We start from the raw sequence: 10,174 nt of genomic DNA on the forward strand, positions 1-10,174 counted from the left end.
CTACCTTTCCATCAGAAGGTAATTCTTGATGTAGCAGTTCTAAGAGGAAGAAGTTAAAATTATGCGTTTCCTCACGCTGTCCTTTACTGATTACTGTGAAGTAGCAGGCCAGGACAATGGTCAGGAGAAGCTGGTGCAGTCCAGTGTCTCAGCTGCTTCCTGAGCCCACACTCCTTTTCCGTCAAGCCTCTTTAATTAGTACAGTATGACTGGAAGGCAGTGATACAGCAGTGATGACGCTGGGTGGCTCAAGGTCACACGGGCAGAGAAGGGAATTGAACCTTTGCTTTACAAATTAGCATTATAACAACTCTCCCATCATCTTTTTATGGAGAAAAGCGTGGAGAATGGAGGGAAGGAATGTTTTGAGGAAGGAAATAAAGATCTAACTACTTGTTTTGATCTGGTGATCATTAGGCAAATAGTCCAATAGCAATTACATGAGTTTATGGAGGCTGCCTGTAAAAGCTGTTGCTTTTAATTTGAAACGTGAGAAGTTAGTCCAGTGGGATATTAGACTTGTACTGGTTTTTATTAAACTTTGCTTGTGAATACGTGGTCAAGATGTTGAAATGTGAAAAAGAGGAGCATGAGTCCTGTTGCCGTTCTGTTTGGGTTTTGTTGTGGGTTTTTTTTTTTCTTTTTTTCCCCCTAGTCACACACTCTAGTTCTCTGTTCTCTACCAGTTTGTTTTCTATTCTCTGAAAGCCCTCAGATCTCAAGTAGTTATGTCTTTACGGTACATCCTCTGAGTGGAAGGGACAGGACTGCACAGTTTGAGATTTTATTCTTTAAGTTGGATAGTTGGTGAATGCAGACGACTTCAGACATCTTTTTTTTTTTTTTTTTTTTTTTTTCCTTTTCATTATATACCAGTGAAGCTGTGAATCAGAAATAAGGCAGAGAAGAAAGCATCAGGTACAATACATTCATTTTCTCTTTTTGGTTCTAAGGAACAGAATGTGACGCTTCCCTTGCTCCTTTCACAGGTAACTTCTTGGCAAATCACAATGGTAACTTAAATGGATCATCTCATTAAGCTGGCTTTGACAGTACGGGGACTTTCTCACCCCATACCCATCTCAAAAGATTTTTATTTTTTTGCCACTAATAGGAAAAATGTCATGGTTTGGGCTGGTCTGACCATTGAAGCGAATGACAGATGCTCCACCTCAAACCAGGACAAAAAGCAAAACAAAAACTTTCATCTGTTAAGATGCTAAGGCTTTGTAAACGTGGGACAATGTAGACTTTGGATTTTTTTTGTCTTTACAGTCTGATAAATTATGCCTGCACTAAGAATTGGATAAAGATCATGAAGTTAAAAACCTGATTGTAATCTTAGTGTCTATTTCTGCTCTCACAAAGTAATGTTTTAAATCATTAATCAATGAGTTTAGAAGCATTTTTTAAATGGATTAATGAACAGAAGTGTTGTGAGCATAAGAAAAATGGAAGGGTGCTTCATTTAATAAAATCAGTGATGACAGGACAAAGCTCTGAAATACCAATTTTCCGTAGAATTTTTATTAACTCATGCATGCCTTCTGGAAATCGCTGAGTGGGTAGTTAATAATGAACTGAGAGCCACACAGCTAGCTTGCTGACATTCCTATAAAGAAGACCTTTATGAATGTAAAAAAGAAGAAGAAAAAAAAAAAAGTCTGAAGTAGTTCAGTCTGAAATCTTGGTAAAATAATTGTTGGTCCATTCATAAAGCTGCTGTGTGGCTGGACCCACAACATGCTGATTGCTCTACCTTCTGTGTATAGCTTTGTCACGAACTTTGTTGCTTCTGTGTAGTTTTTAATTAATAGTGATTTGGATCATTATTTTCAAGTCTGGGTTGATTTATATATTTTCCTGAAAGAGAGATTATCTCCACATTTGTATCTATTTTTTTTTTTTTAATATCTTGATCTCAACCCAGTTGAGGAAACACATCTGTTGAGAAGCTATGTTTGAGTGTTCCACTTTGCAACTTAAAAAAGAAAATAAACATAAAAATAAACTAAGCTAGCTTAATGTTTTACCAACTTATTCATTCCACGCTTTCTCCCTAGATAATGCGTTAAAAAGTAGCACATGGCTTTAAACTGTCTATATCCAAAAATATTTATTTTGTCTTCTAACTGCCATGAGACAATTTGTGTTATGAAACCCCAAGCGCTAACAGCAGAAAGATGTTTCCCTAAGGAGAGTCTCTGGTTTCTGCTTGCGTTCAGTGCTCTGGGGCCGCAATCAGGGATCTGCAGATTAAACGGTTATGGCTCTGCTGCACCGATCGGCTTATGGGGTGCCAGAGTGGGCTAAACCCCGCACTGATGTGCCCCACGCTGCAGAAATGCCGTTCTTCAGAATGCAATAAGAAACAAGTACCTCTGGTTTTGACCTTTGATAGTTGCCAGGTTAGGAGAGCTGATACTGTGTTTTAAGACTGTCCCTCTAATCTAAGAAACAGTTTATTTTGAAACAGAAAAAAAAAAAAAAAGGAGTACTCTTTGTTATGTGTATACACAGCTTTGAATGTAGATATCTAGCTACAAGAACAGTGCCAAGAAAACAAATGATAGGTTAATCTAGATAGATAAAGTTATTTTACCAACTCATTTAGCTAGCTTTCCTCTGCATTATTGGAAACCTGTAGTCAAAAGTACTAACCAGTTCTTTTAGGTACTTTCTAGCATGGTGATTGCTTTTATCAATTATGTTTGAATATCTCAGGGGATTAGGGAGAGTTCTAGAGATTAGTAGTCGGTGTATGATCTTTTCATTTAGGTCCTGTGCCTATATTTATTGTGACCTTAGTGACTAAACCCTTTTCTTCCTGAGAGCTATGCAGTAGCTAGAAATTTTTAGTGGTAAATGTGCCCTGTGTCATGAAATCATACAACTTGTGTTTTTAATTGGGAAGTCCACAAAAGTGGACAGAAAGGGATTCATCTATTTAATCAGAAGTCACTTCAGACGTTGCTGAAGATGACAGAAACTACAAAATGGGTATGAAAGGAGTAGTGGTTCTCCAGCTTCCAGCAGGATTTAACTTTGAAGTAGCTGTCATTAATAATTTGGGAAGCAGTGGACAAATAAAAGCATTATGGAAATAATGCAGGTATGGACGCTAATTCTTCTGTAATACCCATAAACAGTACAATTGTTGAGACATAGGAGTAGAGGAGCAACTGTAATGTAGTAGTCTTGTGCACTGAAGATTTAACACCATGGGAGGTCTCAAAAACAAGAGTATGGTGCAGTTATTATCCAGTTAAGTTAGATCAAATGTAAGGTAAAATAAATAAATACACTTTTTTCAGAATAAAATCCTAAATTGAATACTTAACAATGATTTTTTTGATTTGTTCTTGGTTTCAAGGACCGGTTGTAGTTTTGTATGTAGAGGTGTCTACCAGACCAGTCAGGCTGGTGCTGCTAAGTGTTCTTTCTCCAAGAGCTTCATACACCAATTGAATGTTTATAATTAAAACAGTCTTCAGGCTGTTAGAATTTATGGTTCCTACCTACGCCAGTTTTGGGTTTGCTCCCTGATGACAGGACTGCTGTATTTTTGTTGAGGACTTTCCAGGGAGGAATGGGAGTAGCTGCCCTCCACAGATGGGGCTGTCTCATTGGCAGGAAATTAATCTGGTCTCAGCATTTAGGATTTACTGTGCACATACAAACTCTGCATTCAGTGCGCACACACAGTATGTCTGATCTGGCCCAGGCTCATCAGATTTATGGCAGGAAGCTTTACAGCTGATCTGTACAGATATTGAGCATGTGAAGCTTCTAGAAAACTTATGGCATGTTTACATACATGGCACAAAATGAGCTTGCTCAGCATCCCTGATGGTTGGCAACACAGTATTCAAGCCTGGATCCAGGCTGCTGGGTATTTAAAAGTTATGTGAAAAAATTAAGTCATCAAACTTCATCAGACAACTCTACTGGACACAAAATGTCCACTGACACCAAATATTTTATAACCTTGTCTGTTAATAAATTAAAGCCAAGCTTATTTTTCATAAGTGCAGTTGCATTCATTTCAGTGTCCTTTTCCAGTTTGCATCTTATTTTCTGATCATAGCTAAAAAAAAAAGCAACATTTTGCACTTAGGATCATGGAGCATATATCTTCTGGAGGTAGGATGTCTCCTCTCAGATATAAAGCTGTAATATATGTTATTTTGTATTCCACTATAATCATTAATATGTGTTTTTGTCATCTCAGAGAAATATGCTATAATATAATTTCTGCTTTTGAATACAGCACGTACATTTCATTCTCCAAAGACAATGCAGTGAAAGCTTTTTTATGCTGTTTTGGTTTCTCCAAATAATGGTCCATCTGTGGAAATTATAGGTATGAGAATCATGATTTCATGCTGTGTCACAATTTCTACTGATATTTATGATTTTATATGCTACTTATTTCATTTTGGGGTTCTTTTCCTTTTTTTCATTATAGATAATCTAAATAAAACTGGTACCTTAGGTGGAAAATGGTATTTGGGTTTAATGAGGTAGACAGTTCCTTTTAAAATAATCTGGGATGCATTAAAATACATTTAGTGGTTTATAAACCAATACACATTAAAATATCAATTTATTCAAAGTATGATTTTTATAATTGTTGTATAGGTGTCAACATGCTGAACTGCACTGCAGATTTGAAAAAAACAAAACAGTATTTCTTATACACTGTGCTCAAGATTAAAGCAAAGGAGAGGGGATATAAATTACACATTCATACCCACACATAGGGATCTGTAAACAAATTTTCAGGCAACTCTTTAAAATGGTAATTTTTTGTTTTAAAACCGTGTTTTGTTGTCTAGGTGGTAGTGATTTCTGTTGTCGGTGTTATTTTAAAACCAATTAAATACATCACTGTGGTAATCTCACTTTCTGAATGTGTAAGTATATGAGCTGTTGCTTCTCAATCCCTTTTTACAGTATTCTGCTCTGAAGAGAGTCTGTTCTTTAATGCATGGAGATAGCGTGTGGAGGTACACTGATAAATTGCCTTTGCACTAAAGCAATAAATCACGCCAAAAATGGCGAGAACTTTGTATTTAACAAATATTTTCATTGGGAGTGCACAAAGAGGACAAAACACGGTTACAACATACACAGGAACACCTTCCACTTCTGTATCGTACTTAGTAGAGCAGGTTGTCAAATTTTCAGCCACATAACTGGAGGCAGGAGAGCTCTTCCAACCCGTGTCCTCATTTCCCACCTCTGCTCAGAACAAGCACACTTAGGAATGGGCCTTGCCTTAAATCAGTGGGGTTTAAGCACATGCCTGAAGTTAATCATACAAACTAAGAGGAACTGAAAAGGAAAATAAAATGCTGTCTCATCCATCCACTGACCACTTGTGTTGTTTCGTTGGGTTTTTTTCTCCTTAAATTGGAACCTAAGTCTTATGGTTTGTATTTATTTCTGCCAGAGTACTTTTCATTACATCACACCAGACTGCACCATAAAAGCAAATGAGCAGTTACATGGCGTTAGGCAAGCACATCAAGAGCAGTACTATGCTGGAAGCTTTCAGAAACACCAGATTTTTGAATGCATTGTCAGAAGATGTCAGAATTAAGCACGTTTCTGTGGGAATCCTGAGCTAGCAGAGGCAGTAGGTAGCATGCAGGAGTAATTTCTCATGAAAGTTTTATATTTCAAGTAAATTCTGAATATTGCTCGTACCCTCACCCTTCACAACTCATGAAATCCTAAGGTTTTTTGAATAGAAGGTGGACCTACACTTAATATTCTGTATATGATGAAAAGCAAGATTGTCTGCCAACTTCCTGGGTTCTGAAAGGTAGAGGTATTTTGCAAAAATAATATATAGGCATAACTTTCACAGTAGCACCCTTGATTTTTAAATATTTTAACTTTCTGAAGATTCTTGGGCTGTATTGTAAACTTTTTTACCATAGGTCATCACCTTCCTTGGATTTGGATTCACAAAACAAAAACGTGGATATAGTGAAGCTTGAATATTTACTATTTAAGGAAAAAGCTGTGACTGAAAAGGAAAAAAAAACTAATCAGAAGTGAGCTTAACCTGAAACTATAATGTGCAAGGAAGACTTCATATTTCTTTTTTTCCTCAGAATGTCATCTGGCAAGTGTGAAAATAAGCTACCTCAGACAAAACAAAACAACAAAAGAATGAGCAAAAAGCAGGAACATCCAGAAGCATCTCTGTCAGTCAGTTTGCATGAGGTGTCTCTCAAAAAGGTGTTGTCTCCTAAAAATTATGAACTCGATACAGAAATGATTCTTTGACCTCTGCGCTAAAAAAATGTCAGAGTAGATGATTAGCGTATGAGTTGTTTGCAGTTTGAATTATTATCTAATATGTTTGGGGCATTATTCCTACTCCACCAAAATCTAATTTGTACTGAAGACTGCAGACTTTTGCATCTGTTAGCAGTTGCAGATTAATTACAGGCTGAAAAGCTTTTCATTATCCTTTAATTTCATTGTCTTTTAGCCTCAGTTCTATGGTAGTATTAATAAATCGTAAACAGTTCTTTGTAGATTGTAGCAGGGCTATTGTATGTGAAAGAAGAGATTTATTCTGGAGTGGTTTTGGTATTAGATGTAAGGAAGATGCCATCATTAAACTGATGGGAGATCAGAGAAGTGTATTTTCTACTTGTCTAACTAGTGTGGAGGACAAGTTCTTGTTCTTCTTCCTGGCTTGGGACAAAAGTGTTATTTACCTGAACTGTGTTTTCTTCTTTCATGTATTAAGAGTGCACTTCCTCATAAGCCTGTGCTTTTTAATGGAAGTGACACATGGCAGTGAAGTTGGGGCCCCTATAGAAAATAAAGGGATGGGAGGCACAGAGAGTGGGGAGAACTGGGGCTTTGAGCAACCTGATCTAATGGGAGGTGTCCCTGCCCATGGCAGGGGGGCTGAAACTAGATGATAATTTTCAACCTAAACCATTCTATCATTCTATGTGTGTTTCTTAATGTAAACAATATTCAGAATACAAGTTCAGATGAACCAGTGTTTTACAAAACCATTGCATATATGTAATGGTCTGTTAAACCCATGTAGTTTAACAGAGAAGTTCACATCTACAGAACTTATTTTATTATAAGCTTTTTAGGGTATATATCCAGGATATTACTTTCAGTTTAAAACAGGGATGCCATTGCAAGTAGCTAAATAATCTCAATTGGGAAAAAAAATGTAGAAAATACTTTAGTTTAGTGTGGAAAATAAGTACTACAAAACAAAGGGCTAATTGTTACCAAAAGCCACTGTAATCTGTTTTTTATTTATTTTAAAACTTGAAACTTATTTCAGGTTTTTAGATTTTTTTTTAAAAAAAAGGCTCCGAAATTCAAGTTTTCCCTGGTGCCAAATGGAGTTGGATGTTTCCCAGTGGCTGTTTCTATAGCAACAGCAAACATATTATGAAGATAATTAAAACACATTGTTAAACATCTCACATTTGTGATTATCTAACTTCAGAAGGTAATATCAAATGCCTGTTTACATTTCAGCTGAGCCACCCCACAGGAAAAATGGAAAGAAATAATTTGCAGCACCCATGCTTCCACTGGTATTTCATGTGTGCAGGTGCTTTTCAGGGACTCTTTTTGTTCTTGGTTAAGAAAAGCCCACTGGGTGGAGGCATGGAGCTGAATTTCATCAGGAGACGGCAATTCACAGATTAATAAATTTAAAAAAAAAGGAAGGGACATTAAGATCAAAACCTGGTAGACCGGTTTAACGAAGTCTGTAAGACTTGATCGTTAATTGAAGTTGAGCACACGTTCCTTAAAACCCACCAATCGTAATTTGAAATAATTTCTGGCATTAGAGGATGGAAAACTTTGTGAGCTGCTCAGATGTATCTCTTATTTTTAATTTTATGCTATCCAGTTACAATTGTGGACATATGGTGGTTTAGCTTTGCCAGTTAGATGAACAATATTGTAATGGTTACGTATGTAATTGCACTTCCTCATCTACATAGAAAGAAACCCTGAAGTCTTGCAGTATAGAGTATATTTTTTTTTTGCTCTTCTGAGAGCTAATTGCCAGTTTATCAATATTTTTCTCTTAATAAGGACACCAAAGCTGAGCAAAGCTAACTCTTCCATAAGCTATTGTAGGATGCACAACATCTTGTTTTCCACTACGTTATCTCGTGCTAAATAAGAGACTTGGCCACAACCCCTTAATTTATTGTATGAACTTGATGCCTGGCTAATAGTATCAAAAAACAGCCCTTCTTGCAACAGAAACTGAGTGCAGTAGCAAGCTTGCCACAACTCCACAGCTTCCCTGGGCTCAGCTTTCTCCCATGGGTGTTGCCAGCTGTGGTTGCACATTCTGGTGGCCCCAGTGTCACAGGCAGCTCAAATGCGCTTAGCCAGGTGAGCCTCTGCTGCTGGGGACCCACCTGAAATGACGCAGAGGGTGTGCCTGCAGCCCCCTGCAGTGGTTCAGCTGGAAGAGTTCTCAACAGGGCTGGTGACTTCACGGACAGAACTGGGAGTGGAGGGCCAGAAGCAAGTCTGTTGACATCCATTTCATGCATATACAGGGATTTTTAATGGAGCGCTGTGTGGTGCTGGGATTTGCTAATCTCTGCCTAATCTGCTTTCCCAAGCCTTGGACACAGTTTCAGCCCAGGACCTCTATCTGTCAGCGGTAAATAATAATGACATCTGCCACTGACTGTTCCTCTGTTGATGTATCTCAGAGTAATTTTGTATGACGTCTTCTCTGTAGAACTATGTGGGAAGAAAAAACAAAGGCAAATGAGACCTAGTTAGAGGCTTGACAGATACCCTGATAGTCAGCTCTGGTTAATGGAGGCACAAGTACCACAAGGTCAGACTTTGTAATTTTGTCTCTAGATGCCTATTCTGTGCTCCTCCTTCCTGGAAAATGCTTGGAGAAGGTCTCCAGAGGAATTCCAATTAGTAAGTGGAGTCTTGGCAAATATTGACCCATCTTTGAGACAAGTCAGTGCCCCAAGCTTAACCCAAGTGAGTGCTGTGCTGCTGCAGTGTTGTTATGGCTGTTCTTTGGCTTGGTTCACTCATATGTCTTCAGCCAGGCACAGAGACAGTCAGGATATATGCACCTTTAAATTACAAAGCAAAAATTTATTGGTTAATGTGTAGGAGACAGCTAGGAGTTAATGAGCTGTTAGTCTAAGATGCATCATAAAAGCATCAGTGTCCCCAGTGTTGGAAGGGTTGGACCCCGCCACACATTCTCCGTGCTTCAAGTTGCCGCCTGCCACCAGCTGCATCAACCCTGATGACACTGACAATTTGACCCAGTCCATCACATCTGGTTCCCAACGGAGCATACCAGCCTGACCAGCCTCCCTGTTTTTTTCCCATTAGGACTTCAAGCCTTTCCATGCTGGTGTTTTCTCTCTTGTATCTTTGAGCTACTAATGATGCTGTCTCAAAAATCCTAGCCCTGGGCGAGACTTTTATCTTTTCTGCCTCTTTACAGACCTTCTCACAGCACTTTCACAGTGGTCTGAGCTCAGGTTATTCTGCTGTGTCACATGAGAGCTGAGTGCCCGGTCCACTGGGAAGAGTCAGGGCAGCCTTTGGATGGGGTCATGGAGGAAGGGTTTCAGCCTGTGCACTGACCCAGGGAAAGGTGGGCAGGAGTTCATTCTTCTGCATAATTAAATCAATTGTATTATGGGTTCTACTCTGCTGCTGCTTTTCACAACCCAGTGTAAATTACAAAAAGACTGGGTATTTCTTATTACTTGAAGTCACTCTGGATCATGGACACAGTGTTTTCATCCAGGTCAGGGTGCTCTGCCTTCAAGTTCAGGAGTGGACCATATGGTGTGGTATCAGGTTCTTCCAGCCCAGGTCCAGGACTCCCATTTGTCCTTGCCCCTAGTGTTCTTCTTTGCCTGTTCCTCTGGCCTGCCTAGGTCTGAATTGCAGCTCTGCCTTCAAGCATGTCAATTGGTATCCCCAATTTGGTGTCCAGGTCACTAATAAAGATGTTGGACATGACAGGTCCAAGGACAGGCCTTTGTGATACTTCACTTGTCACCAGCCCCAGGTAGCATCGCATGACCTTCTCAGTGCAGTCATCCAGCAGCTTTTTACCCATCTAGTAACCTGTTTAGTAATCATTTTTTGTATG

This window comes from Numenius arquata, chromosome 2 (assembly GCF_964106895.1).
Source record: "Numenius arquata chromosome 2, bNumArq3.hap1.1, whole genome shotgun sequence".
Lineage (NCBI taxonomy): Eukaryota > Metazoa > Chordata > Aves > Charadriiformes > Scolopacidae > Numenius > Numenius arquata.